This window comes from Oryzias latipes, chromosome 7 (assembly GCF_002234675.1).
Source record: "Oryzias latipes chromosome 7, ASM223467v1".
NCBI classification, from domain to species: domain Eukaryota; kingdom Metazoa; phylum Chordata; class Actinopteri; order Beloniformes; family Adrianichthyidae; genus Oryzias; species Oryzias latipes.
The window spans coordinates 33928199-33942921 of record NC_019865.2 but is presented as its reverse complement, the minus strand read 5'-3'; the positions used below and the strand labels follow the sequence as shown (position 1 = coordinate 33942921).

General features: G+C 47.0%; 1 protein-coding gene across 1 annotated transcript in view; it reads left to right on the top strand.

Moving 5' to 3' along the window:
* Nucleotides 1-14723, top strand: part of LOC105354474 (membrane-associated guanylate kinase, WW and PDZ domain-containing protein 1) — a 160029-nt gene that overhangs the window by 54100 nt on the left and 91206 nt on the right. The gene's annotated exons all lie outside the window — the stretch shown is intronic.

Sequence of the window (14723 nt, the reverse complement as noted above, 5' to 3'; positions counted from 1 at the left end):
CCTCTAGCTGCAGTAATAAGACAGAATGAGAGTATTAAAGGAATTAAAACCAAACACAGCCATCATAAAATTTGTCTCTATGCAGATGACATATTACTGTTTTTAAGTAATATACATTCTGTAAATGAAACGGCAACAATCATTAATGAATTCTCTTCTATATCAGACTATTCCATTAATTGGAATAAATCTGTTTTATTACCACTGAACAGTAATGCGGAGCAAGGACTCACAATACCAGTCAAATCAGGCAATATAAAATATCTAGGTATTTATTTTTCCCCCAAAACTTCAGAACTGGTGCAGCTAAACTACACCCCATTACTGAAAAACATACAGGACGATCTAACACGCTGGACCAACCTGCCTTTGTCCCTTATGGACAAGGTAGCCACGGTTAAAATGAAAATCTTACCCAAAGTTAATTATCTCTTCTCAATGATTCCCACACAACCGCCATTAAAATGGTTCAAAACATTAGACTCATCCATATCAAGCTTTCTATGGAACAACAAACCTGCAAGAATTAGTCTAAAAACTTTAAAATCTGCAAAAAGCTGTGGAGGATTAGAATTACCTAACTTCCACAATTACTTTCTTGCAAATAGATTACAATATATCTTAAAATGGTTAAAAAATAATCCAGAAACTAACTCATGGTTAGACTTGGAACAGGCGTTATGTGGAAAGATCAACCTGTCAGATCTTCCATTTATTAGCCAAATAGTTAAAAAACAGGATTGTTTCAAAAGTATTAATATAAATGCCACTTTAACAGCCTGGTGGGAATTTCTCAAAATATCAAAATCATCAATTCAACCGTGCAAAATGACACCCATCTGGAACAACCCAGACATCCTCATAAACAAAAAAATTATCCACTTCCCAGCTTGGCAAGCAGGGGGCATAAAACAACTAGAGCACATAATTATTGATAGAAGATTCATAACTCCCCAGGAACTTCAAGACAAACATGGAATATATAACTTCTTGGAATATCAGCAACTTAAATCAATTATTACTAAAAAGTTTAAATACAGAGACAACGATTTAAAGCTACCAGATGTAGTTACCACTCTGATTAATTTTTCAATGAATAGAACTCTCTCTAAAATATACAAACTTTTATGTAATTTAGATAACAATATTTCACTTCCGACAACAAAATGGGATGCGGATTTGAGCATCAGCACAGATGAAAGTTTTTGGTCAGAAGTTTGTCTAAACACCTTTAAAATGACAAAAAGTCCAAATCTGCAGCTAATCCATTTCAAAACTCTTCACAGAATTTACTACACTGGACAGAGGATGTTCAAGATGGGTCTCAGTAACTCAGACATTTGTCAGCACTGTGACAGTAATCTACCCGACAATTACATGCATGCACTATGGTTCTGCACGCCTGTCCAGGCTCTCTGGCAGCAGGTATGTGCCGATCTATCAGTCTGGCTTAAGGTTTCAATCACAGCTTCACCGTCACTTTGTGTGCTTGGTGACATGAGTGCCATCCATGTAGAAGGAGGATTAGGCTCTATCATTTTCATAACTCTTTGCATTGCTAAAAAAACTATTTTAATAAATTGGAAAAGCAAAAAAAATATAAATATAAGTCAACACAGAAATCTGCTGCTTGATCATATCAGCTTGGAAAAAATGTCAGCCCAAAGTTCAAGTAACTTCGAAAGAATTCGGTCTCTCTGGTCTCCCATAGCTAACTCCGTGACTTAGGGGGTGGGGGGGGCCTGGTCGTCGCTGCTCCTTGCCCTTCTGCCGTGGGCTGGGGTGGGGGTCGGGGCCTCCGGTGCCTGGCGGGGGTTGTTGGGGGCTCCGTTGGTCGGGGGATCGGGTCCGGCGCCTGGGTGGGGCGGGCTGGGGCGCTGCGTGGTCCTTTGGGCTTGGGTGTGGGGGTGCGTGGTGGGGGGGTGGGGTGGTGGTCTGGCTTGGCTTGGGGGGGTGGTCCCTTTGCCTGTGCTGGGGGGGGTTGGCGGGGGGCGCTGCTCGGGGGGGGGCCCAGCGGCGCTGGATGGGCTTCCCATCTACGCCTGGGGCTGGGATCGGCCCTTCCCTAGCTCTGGGGCGGGACAGAACAACCCTCTTGGGGCCCCCGGTCGCTCTGGGTGTCCTCCGCTTCGGCTGCGGGGTCTGGGGGGGGGTGGGGTGGGGGGTCTTGTCGGCCCTGACCTGTGGGGGGGCATTTTGGGGGAGGGGGGGGTCCACTATTGGTACGGGGCAGGGGGGGTTGACGGGTCGGGGTCTCCGCTGAGGCCATCGGCGGTTTCCCCGGCCGGTTGGCTGCCTCGGTCCCGTCGAGGCCTGACCAGAGCTCTTCTTGGGCCGGCGTTTGGGGGTGGGGGCCTGGGCTTGCTCCGGGGGGGGCCGGCGCTTTCTGGCTCCTCTCTCTCTGTGTGGGGGTGGTGGTGCTGGGCCTGGGGTGTCGGCGCCTCCGGGGGTGGGGCCCCTGGGCTGGGTGGGCCTGGCCCCCTTGCTGGGGGGGGGGGGGCGATGGACAGCTGTTTGACCACCGGGGGACAGTCTATCAGCTGTCCCCAACTTACCTCCTTCCTCATATAACCTCATAATAGGGTGAGGGGGTGGGGGGCTTAGCCTGCGATGAGCCTTGGGGGGGGGGGTTACTAGGCAGTGGCCCCCCTCCTATGGTTGCCGTATGGAGTGGGCCCCCCCTCTTTCGGTTTTATTTGCACCTTAGACATGTAGGGCCCTTGGTAGGGGGGGTGCTTGGACATCACTGCCAGCAAGCAGCGGATGTCCTCCTAGCACCCTACCCGCCAATTTTAACCGCACCTTAGACATTTAGGGCCCCTTGGTGTGGAGGGTGAGGGGACATCACTGTGAGTAATCAGGAGATGTCCCCTTAGTGCCCTACTCGCCAATTTTAACTGCACCCCCCTTAGTACACACACCCCTCCCCCTTCAATATATACATTCAAACATAAACACACACACATGCACACAAACACCCTCTCAAACACCCATACACGCACACACATTTTACAAGGAAGGTGGGACCTGGGTCCATCTGTCCCCTGCCTCTTCCCTGGTGGGGGGTGCGGGCCCCTTTGCAACGGCGGCCGTGTCCCCGGGGTGCCGGCTTCCTGGGCCCGGCGGTGCTCTCTCCGCGCGGTGGGGGAGTTCACATTACATCTGAGCCGGGGGTGTCTGGTCCCTGGGGGGTGGGTTCTGGTCCTTGCTCCTGAGTGCTGGGCCCCGCCAAATTTCCAACTGTGGCCGAGCCTGGTCGGGCCATATTTATAACACCCCTTGTGGGCCCTCTTTTTTTCCCCGGGGTTCCCCCCTCCTGGGCGGGGGCGGCGGGCCCCCTGCCTCGCTCCTCCCTGGACCAACCGTGGACCGGGCGGATGGCTGCCTGGAGTGCGGAGCGGGTCTCCCTTGGGGGGTCCTGGCTCGTACCTGGGGTTGGGGCGGGGGGATGCCCGGAACTCCTGGGTGGTGGTGGGGTGCTCGTTTGGGGCTGTGGGCGTCTTTCTCCGGTGGGGCTCTGCGTTGGGTTCTCCCGGCGCGGCGGGGGGGCTGCTCTCCTGGTTGGGCTGGGGCGGCGCTCTCTTTCCCTCCGTGCTTCCCTGGCCTCTGGCTCTGGGGGCCTTGCGGCGGCCCTGCTGGCCCTGGCCTGGGTGGCGGGCTTGGTCGCCCGGGCGGCGGTTGTTCCCTGCCGGTTCCCGTGTGGCGTTGGGGGGATTCCGGCTGCCGCTGCTGCTGCGGTGGGGGTCTTGGGGTGGGGATGGCTGGGCACTCTCCCTCCTTCTTTTCACGTTCCACCATCCATTTTAGAAGAACATAAACACTCACCTGAGCACTGGTGATAGCTCACCTTTGCACTAACAGTTTGCATGACTGAATGACTGAAATATTTTACACTAGTTGGTTTTAAGGCATAAGTATGCGTGTGAACACTATCTGTTTTGTGTACATGTCGACAGGTGGACATTTTTGCAGCTAGCAGGTGTGTTTATAACATTTGAGTGTGTGTGTGGACTGCATTTGAACCTTACCATAATGATTAACAACCAGTAAACTTGTTGCTTTATGCTGCTTCATGGTCTTATCCCCCTTCCCCTCCTATTATCACCCCCTACCTCCCCCTCTCTCTAGCGTCCCTCTCTCTTCTTCCCCTTTCCTTTTCCGTCCGGTCCAACACCAAATATTTTCAGACATGATTGAAATTAATAAAGTGGGCCTCAATTACAAAAGGGGTTTATTCAGACACACCTGTGGTTTGTCAGAAGATTAATAACCCCTCTTGTTAAAGCAAAATATGTCCAACACAAGAGGCCCTCAGCTCTCGTCTGTCTGCCCAGCTGTTGGACAGGACAAGTTAAAAAGAAAAAAAATCCATAAATTAGCCGCGTCAATGGATAAGCCGCAGGGCTGTAAGCGCAGGAAAAAAGTAGCGGCTTATAGTCTGGAAATTACGGTATGTCCAACACAAGAGGCCTTCAGCTCTCATCTGTCTGCCCAGCTGTTGGACAGGACAAGTTAAAAAAATAAATAAATAAATAAATAAAATAAAATAAGAGGAAACAGAGCAGCAGGTCTGTCATGCTCCATTGAATCTCCACAGCCTCTAGACCTGCAACCGTATAACAATCAAACATTTCTGTTCGTTTACTGCATGGTTACATCTTTGAACCAGACAGAAGTGAGCGACCCTGGAGGTATTTCGGGTGGGCAGCTCGAGCAGCGCGTTTACCTGGTTACTCCTTTCTGCGGGCGGTTCATCCAATCAACTCACCTTTTCAGCGTCCTAATTAAGTCCAGGCGCGGTCCAATCCTCTTCTTCTATTTCCGGGAGCTCTGCGGTCGTGACCGGTTCTCCATGCTCGATGTTCTCCTTCTCGCTTTTTCAGCATCATATGTCTTTCCCCCGTTCTTTTTCGGATTAGTTGGTCCCCCTTCCTCTGATTTGGGGGCGTCTGTTCTTCCCTGCATCCTGCCTTCCTTTTGCGGCTGTTCAGCAGGCGGTGTCGTGTCTTTCGGCACCACTGCGGTCGCGTCTCCGGCGTGCATCCGCGGTGTGAGCGTCCTGCAGTGTTCGGGTTGTCAGCGGCGCTCGATCAGGAGATGTGTGGGCCTTCTTGAATGCCGTGATCATCAGGATCTCTATGGTGAGCTGACATGCGGTCCTTCTCCTGTGTTTTTTTTCTGTGTTGAGGCTCTTCCTGGTTCTTCTGCTTGACCCGGTCAGCGGTGACGTCATGCCCCTAAGGACCCTGAGAATTGCAGTTCTTTTTCTTGAACGTAATGATGTGCACCTGGTTCAGTATCTGCTGTGCGGCTCTGCGTCGTCCGATTATCGTTTCGGGGATTGTGGGGTCTTTTCCGTGATTGTGAGGGTTGGCGGTCCTTGTCTGGTCTGGTTTCTCATGCTGGCTGAATTTGTTGTGGCTTTTGGTGTCTTTCTTTGTTATTGTGTTATTTAGGAGCCGGATGTAAATCTTGGCCATCATCCGATGCTGCCTCTGTTATGGTGGCTCTCTGTTTTTGTTTATTTTCTGTTAAAGCTGCTGTGTACATTGGATAGTTTAACCAGCGTTTGGATTGGTCCGTCGTTGGACCTGTCTCTCATCTGTGGACATTTTACTTCTCTTTGGTCTCTTTTATGCAGCAGCTGTGGCTCCTTTTCTCATTTTAATTCGCTTGGTCCGGAAACAGCGATCCTCGTGTCGTCACCACCCCATGCTCAGCGTCTGGTTCTGCTCCACCCTTCCTCCCTTGGGGCCAGCTGGTGTGTGGAGAGCCACCCCCCTCTGTGTTCCCCAGAGAGTCCAGCCCTAGTCTTCGGGGAACTAACATCTGCCACCCTTGTGAATGAGGCAGCCTCGTCTTCTCAACCTGACAGATATTTTGTTGTTTTCTCTCTCTGGTTGGTTTAGGGGTTTCTGGATGGTTGTAGGGGCTATATGATGGGCTCATTCCAGGGCCCCGTTTTCGAATCAGCCTCTAAGGGTGGCCTCTCGGAAGCAAGTCAGATTTGACGTGACTTGTATTAGACCTGTCAGCGCCTCACAGTTCATCCATTCTGGGCATCAGCAGCCTGATTCCTCGTGCGCCCCCCGGATTATTATTATCAGTATTTTTTTTTATCAATTCGGCTGACCATGATTAATTCCACTGGACGCATTGCATGGCTGGGGAAGGTGGATATAGCTGATTTTCTCACTGTTCTGCCTCTCCATCCCTCCCAGAGGCGTCTTCTTGGCGTTAGGTGGTGCTCAAAGTGTTGTTTATCTGTTTACCTTTCAGATGTCGTAACAGTCTTCATGTTTTCGACTACATTGTCAGAAGCCCTGTGCTGGACTTTGTGTAATCCCATGGGATCCCCTTCGTTTTGCATAGTATTGATGATTTTCCTCCTTTATCCCCGGTCTTTTGCATCTCTGTGGTCACAACTCATTTTTGAATCTGGATTTTCCGCTTTATCTGAATAAGATGTATGGCCCTCCACCCATCTGGATTTCTTTTCTGCCATGAATCTGGATGGTTCATTGATGCATGCCTCTCTGCCCGCTGTAAAATTCCTCGCATTCGTGCAGCGCATCGTCTTTTCATTGTTTGGATGTCAAAAGGGTTTTGTTGCTGTTGGGCCACCTGAATTTTGCTATGTGCATTATTCCCCACAGTCATTCGTTCTTTTTCTTTTCTCTAACTTGTCCTGTCCAACAGCTAAGCAAACAGATGAGAGCTGAAAGCCTTTTGTGTTGGACATATTTTATTTTAACAACAGGGGTTATGAATCTTATGATACACCAGATGTATATTTAAATAAACCCCTTTTGTAATTTCAGCTAAATTTTATTCATGTTAATTATATTTGTAAATATTTTTTGTTGGACCGGACGGAAAAGAAAATGAGGAAAGAAGAGAGATGGATGACAGATAAGGGGGGGATAGAGGGGTGATTATAGTAGCGAGGGTAAGAGCACGAAGCGTCAGAAAACAACAAGTTGCTGGAGCTTTATAATCACCACTGACAGGTTAGGATCCATGAAAAAATGTAAAATGGGCGGGGCCTGTCCACACACACACACACTCAAACGTTACATACACACCTCGTGGCTCCAAAAGCGTTCACACACAAACAAGTCTACATGGACATACTACCACTAACATTAACACACCCAAACTTATGCATTCAGACTAGAGGTAAGACCGGGCCTAAACATTCCAGCCCGACCCGACCCAGGCCCGCGGGCATTAAAGCCCAACCCGGTCCGAACCCGACCAATTAACTTGATTTGCAGGCCCGAGCCTGAAGCAAACCCGAAATTTCAATTTATCCCATAGTATTTTTGGCAAAAAAAAACGCCAGATTTAAGGTTAAAATAATTTACATATTTCTATGATCATGATAAATGCATTTGCACAACGAAATAACGCTGGAACACAGAATAAGAGGCCAGACAAAGAGAGTGAAAGAGAGATCTTGATGCACACTCGCTTCATTACGCGGAGAAACACTGCAGCCACGGCGGTGCGTGTTTGCCTTTTCAGTTCCCCTGTCTTAAATTTATCCCTGACTTCTTGCTGCTCCATATCGGGGATACCTAAACAAAATAGATGCAGACTTGCGGAGGGAAGATTACATTCAGGACACGTGCGCAAAGCGTGCCCTGGCTCTGCGTCTGAGCGTCCTGTTAAGTAGTAGTTATATAGCAATTACCTTACAGCGCCTCCTCTGTTTTGACCAAATTATTTATTTATAACAAGTATTCCTTAGTTTAGTATCCACACATCGTTTTAGTATACATTTTTATAAACATATTGTAACGACCCAGAGTTGGGACAGAGCTGCGGGTGGCCGGCGCCCCCCTCTTTCTGCCAGTTGCTGGACCACATTGTATGTCAATCAACGGTGGGCTGGTGACTGGTGGGATAAAGGGGGCGGGGTCTACCTGTGTGTGTGTGTGTTCGGTGAACGTTCTCCCTCTGAGTAAGTAGCTGGTTGTGCCTTTGGGTGTATGCGGTAACCGTTCTGACATTCAGGATTAATAAAGAGCTGTTTGACAACCGCCCGCCTAAGGAGCTTCTTTGCAGCCATCGGTTCGACCCGACCCGAACGTAATGATTGTCATTTAGTGCACGACCCGACCCGAAATTCGGGTTCTGACTCGGGCTCGGGCTTAAGATCCTACCTCCAATTCAGACTAACAACGTGAAACATCTCATTCAGTCATGCAAACTGTTTGTGCAAAGGTGAGATAGAAAAAAGAGGGAGAGAACCCAGCCCCCCACAGAGCCCCCCCCCCCCCCCCCCCCCGCAGCCGCAGCGGCAGCCGGGACCCCCTACACCCGCACAGTACAGCAGATAGAGAAAGACCGCCTGCCGGGCAACCACATCTGCCACCCTGGGCAGGGCCAGCGGGACCGCCACAGCAGCCCCCGACGCCAAAGAGCAGGGGATAGAGAGTGCAAGCTCCAACCCGAAGAGCAGCCTCCCCACCGCGCCCATGGGGCCCAATGAGGGGACCCGCCCCAGGGGGATACCCCAAGCCCCAGACAGGCGGCCCACCACCACCCAGGAGACCTGCGCATCCCCCCGCCCCAGCCCCAGGGCAGAAGATCAGAAGTCCCTCTTCCTTGTGTGATGTATGTGTGTTAGTGAGCATGTGTGTGTGCGTGTATGGGTGTGTGTGTTGGAGTGTGCATTTTGTGGTGGAAAGGGGGGGTGTGTGTACTAAAGGTTGTGGTTAAAATTGGCAAGGAGAGCACTGAGGGGACATCTTCTGCTTGCAAACAGTGATGTCCAAGCAACCTCCCCACCAAAGGGCCCTTAAATGTCTAAGGTGCAGTTAAATTAAGGACATCTACTGCTTGCTGGCAGTGATGGTCATTCGTTGTTCTTGTTTTCTCGTTCTAGGTAGTTCAGTCCTGGACCTCCATGTTCATGTTTTCTGGATGTTTCTCTGTCTTGCGTTTTTGGTCTCTCCTTCTCGATGCTTGGAGTGGTGTTTCGTTGTGGCCATGACTGTTTCGGGTCTCCGGTCTCCCTCCACTTGTTTTCTGAGGCTGCGACTTCCATTGGTTTTGGGGGGAAATTTATGAAGACTGGTTTATGAATGTCCGGCCGTCGGAATTTAAGATGTTGAACCCAAATCCACAGCTTTAATGGTCCACTAACGGATCATGGTGTTCTGAGAGAATTCAGCCGTGAAGATTATTACAAAGGTTGTTTCAAGAAGTGAGATGATAGTTTTATGCGTCATCGGTGACTTGGTTTAGTGTTTAAATAACTTTACACTACAAGCGAATTTTAACCCTGGCCATAGAAACAATATCACTGACGCTCTCTAGCTTCAGTTCCAAGAGTTCAATTTTGTGTCCGCAAGGAGATGACACTGGACTAAGAGCATCTCCATTTAGAGACTTGTTGTCATCTGCCTCTAAATGCATGAGGTTCAGCCCAGCTAAAATACTATCAAAACCTACGATCCCTCATGGATCTTAAGTTGTTCTTCCTTTGCAGTATCCAGACACTCCTTTGCCAACTGATATTTCAGTAGTCTGTGCTCTTGTTGTCCATCTATTTGAGAACCGCTGATATCAAGTACAAAACATCAAATCCAGCAGAGCTGCAGTCCATTGCTACGTGAAATGTCGACCTTCCTCATCTACGAATCTCCTTGGTCCTTGGATACCCTTCCATTCGGCTGCTCCCCGATGGCCTTCTAAAGGTGTGTCCCTCCGGAAATGACAAAAGGTTACTTCTCTCTTACCATTGGTGCATAAAAAATGTTGATGTTAAGATTACATAGAGGTTCCAATTTTCACTGTTGCTTCTCTGTCTGAATCTGTGCTCCTGATGGCTTTCTATGGTGCGGTGAATACACAATAGAACCGTCTTTTTAACCCTTGCGAAAATATCTTTGATCGGATCAACATCAACGTTTACATACGCCACACATTCAGTCAAAATTAGTCATTTTTAAATGTGCATAACTTTCTAAAATACTGGAAATGGCCGTAGAAGAAGTAATGGCGAGTTCCGTTGTAATCAAACAAAGCTGCAGCATACAGCGAGATGATCTTCTCAACGTGTTTTTAGTATTGTTATGAATATTATAAGGCAGTGTTTTTCAACCTTTTTTGAGCCACGGCACACTTTATCCGTGACAAAAATCCCACGGGACACCAGCATCAAAAAAAAAGAGGAGAAACTCCTAGTCTGTATTGATTTGCAGTCCCTCCACAATCTCATGTGCATTTTTGTAATAATTGTGGCAGAAAAAACTGGAAGTTGCAGCTGTTTTTTTTCTAAAAGATGTAATAAAAATTAAGTTAGAAGATTTAAAAACTGTCTGATGTGTGTTCGTTGTGGTTTCAAGACGTCAAAGGAAGACTCATTGTACGCTGAGAAGCTGTGACTTTAACCCATTGCATCATGGGACATGTAGTTCAATCAGCCGCTGAATGAAGACAGACTGGCGTCTCTTAGCTTCATTGTTTTGTTCACTTGTTCCACGGTCTGATACCGGATTCTGCGGAAAGCTACACCGCTAAAGACGAGCTTTAGATGGTATTTTTGTTGGAACTGAGAGACTTATGGGCTAAATCGAAACAAGGAAGTTAAGACTTTAACCACTTCTGATTGGGCAGACTGTCGATGTGTGATTAAGCCTCCAAGAATGATTGGTGGAGACAGTTAAAGGGGCGGGACTTTTCAGAAAACAGTTATAGCTGCAGCTAAATCGTGGTACCATCATTCTTATCAAAATGTCTCTAATATAATCAAATGAACACAAAGAAAAAAGTATTTTATGATCTTACATATTCCTAACTACTCAGTGTTTTATCAGGACCTGTTTGGATGAACACAGAGCTGATATCCTGGAGATGGAAAATGCTTTTAGATAAGTGAATGAGGGTAATTTCCCACGGCAGACTAGTGTGTACACTGGTTGAAAAACACTGTTATAAGGTGCCTGTTCGTTCCTAATTGTTTTATATCGGTGATATAAAAAAAGGCTTGATGTTTGGGAATAACATCAGCCTTTATTTTGTCTGGACCTGATTTGGAAACATGAATTCACATGGTTGTTTACACAGATTCTAAGGACTGCGAAGAGTGGAACTTCTGCTTTGAAAAGCCACCTCTGTTAGCGCACAACTATTGGCATAACCCACCTATCTGGATGAGAAATAAATCTTACGAATGAGTCTGATCAGGTCAGAGTAGTCCGAACGGTGTGTTTACATGACACATTTTTCTTTTGATCTGGCGTTTATTCCAATTATTTTTGTCTATGTAACCGCAGCTATAGAGAGAGAAAGTTTCAACTCATTAAGTTCAGCTAAAATGAACATGAGGGCATTAAATAGTTCTTTGTGTTTTCAAATCAGGGGCTTGATTTCAGATTTGACAGATATGAATATTGGCTTAACGGTTTTTTCATATCTCTCCTAGTGCAGTGGCATAGACCACAGGTGTTGAAAATGATTTTTGTGTCATTTTTCACACTGTTGTCTGAATTCTAATAAAGCCAGGTTATGTCTGTAACCAGGTTCATACTTTGAACGAGGACATTGCTTTAAAAATAAAGATAAATGAAAAACAAGAGGATCTTGTTTGTGCAATCAATTTTCCCACTGAGAATCTGTATTCAGTTGGAAAAAGTAAATTAATGAGTAGTGAATTACTTTTTTAAATAGGTAATGAGTAAAGTAATTTAATTACAATTTTCATCCAGTAACTAAGTAAAGTAATCATTACTTTTTAAAAGTAATTTACCCAACACTGCTGACACATGGCTCTTTGGCATTTGGAAAATATGCAGAAGTGAGAGCAAATTTGACAATTACCGTAATTTCCGGATTATAAAGCACACCTGATTACAAGCCGCACCCACCCATTTTCACGTGTTTAACTTCTTTTGTACATACATAAGCCACGTCAGTGTACAAGCCGCATGCATTACGCAACATGGCCAGCCTGACAAAACATGTCCTGACTCCCAGACTGAGTGCAATTTATAACTACACCGTGGGAAGAGACTGTACTGCGTCAGCTCATGTGTTTGAATACACCCACATCTGCCAAACAGCATGGACCTCAATTCTGTTCACAAGTTCCTCAGTTATGTTTTTTTCCCCGCTCGCCACACCGTTGTCAGTGTATAAAGAATGAGCAAGGAGCAGCAGTGGATGGAGAGGAGAACGGAAGAACAACTCTCCTTCCACTTGTGTCGCGGCAGCGTTATGGTACTAACAGGGCTGGTTAAAAAAACACACCAGTAAAATAAAGCAGCGGCGACTGAAAAGCGTGCCGCTCAGCGCAACACGCGCGACTCAGCGCGGCGCGTGTGTCAGAAGTGTCCTTCCACAACAAACACTGTAGCTATGCGCTCCGCGCTCGGCCCGCGCGCTCTTTGTCTCCCCTTCCTATCTTCTCCGACACCCCTGGCCAGGGCGGCTGCAGGGAGGAGCGCTTTGTCCCCATTGCGCCGGTGGACAGAGCGAATCTTGTCTGTGCGGAGCAATTGGACTTAATACTGTACGTTTTGTGTATGAGGGGCGGATGCGGTGTTACGTGTGGGAGCCTTCAGACTGCCATCGGTCCCGCAGCTCTGTGTGAACGAGCAGCAGGAGAAGATGTCTCCAGCTCACACGGCAGCTGTGGGGCGGTGTGAGCTTTTCAAAGTAAAATTCTGCTCAGTCCTTAGAAACCGTTAAAACAATCACGTCGATTTGTGTTTCCAGTGGTGTCCCGACAAAATAAAGGCTGATGTTATTCCCACATATTTACGTGCAGCCAAGCTGCAGATTGCAGCTTTTCCTGCATGGATTCATGTTCATCCAGGCTAAATGCTGTTAGCCTTCACCTAACCGTTCTTCCGGCTTCGTTCTGCCACAAAAAAGCACTGACCACACAGATTAAAAATAAAATGATGAGCGAACAGGCGCTTCATAATAACCATAACATAACGATAATAAACGTATGTTTAAAAGATCATCTCGTATATTACGGCGCTGCTAATAGATGGACTAGTGTCACCATGACTCAGAGGTAAATTCCCTCCATGCGCTGTTCTCTCCGTCAGCAGCTGACCGGCTTTTCCAAACCCGTTGGTGATGGTGGATTTTTTTACGCTGCTTTTAACGATTGCTTTTAACTTGAAAGCTGCGTCATATTGTAGTGGCGATCACATGCACGTTGGGTCTAATGGCACCAAAGGATTCTGGGATGCGGCCGGGCATGCGTGTTTCGTTTTGTTGAACCATGACTGAAGTGTCTAAGACCTGAAGTGAGGTGCATGCTGTTTGGCTGCTAAGAGGTGTGTTGAAAAATAAATGACTTGTTGCTTGGAGTTGGATAAAGCATTCAACCCATGTTCTGAGACTGAAAGTACGTACATGGCGGCCGCCAATTAAATACATAAATTAGCCGCGTCACTGAATAAGCCGCAGGGCTGTGAGCGCAGGACAAAAGTAGCGGCTTATAGCCCGGAAATTACGGTAATTTTTTTCTTTGTGATTTCTAACATTCACATTAAGTTTTGTGTAATTACACTTTCACCTGCTCTACAGAACGTTTCTGTGTGCTCAGACTTTACGAATAATATTCCTGCAGAGGTGAAGATGTTAGGAACTGCATGATCAGAGAAAACGGCTGCAGCAGAATCAGAATCAGAGTCCTTTTATTGTCATTGGACATGGTGATACAATGAAATTGCAGCAGCCTTGGAGTGCTGAAGATAAATAAACTAAAACAAAATAGAAATACTGTACTCACATGTCTAACAAAAAATGTACAATATGTACAGAAATAGTTAAATATTAAATATGTATGGACAACATAGAATGGAATGAGTTAAGTTGCCATGAGCGCAGCATAATATTGTGTGTTATTGCACAGAAGTCAGATATTGCACACATGCGTTTTAATCAGTTATTTAGCATTTGTAAAAAGTCAGAGTGGGGTGTAGTTGGTGGAAGTATGTGTAATCTGTATAGTGATTGCCTGTGGAAAAGGCTGTTCCTTGTCATGGCCTACAATGGTGACACAAACACGCCTCTCAAACGTGCACATAGACAGACCAGCTCAGCTCCTATGTGATGCAAAGCAGGGCTGGAAACAAGCTCTTTTGAGGTATTTGTGTTACCAAACAGACTGCCTCCCAACAGAGTTTGAGTTCATCCTGAACAATATCTTTTCAATGAACAAATGCTTGAGCTCCTGCCACTGCGGTGAAACCTCTTCCAGTTAGAAAAGTCATAGACATATGCCAGGAATTAACTGGTAGCTGTCAGACAGCTTTAGTCCTGGTGCAGGTCGATACTATAAGGCTGGATGAAGTTTGTGACAGATGAGGATCTGGTTCAGCAGGGGAAAAAATTTACTCTGATTTACCCTTGTGCTATCCTAGGTACTTTACCATTGGGAGTTGGGTCATCTAGACCCACTAGACAGTGCTCTGAACCTTTTTTCTTCAATGATTTGTGATCTTCACTGGTGTCCATGGATTACATGAAATCTTTCCACCTTTATCCACCTTTGTCATGGTAGGGAGAACATGTCAATGTAAGGGGGGGTCAACTAAGATAGCACAAGGGTTAATGCTTTGTGTTGGAAAAGACTCCTGCTCAACGCTCATTACCTTCAGCCAGTTTCTTTGAAAAACGTCAGAGTTTTGATGCTAACCACTACATATCGCTCTGATAGGAGAGGAGGGCCCAGTGTCAGAGGCACGAGG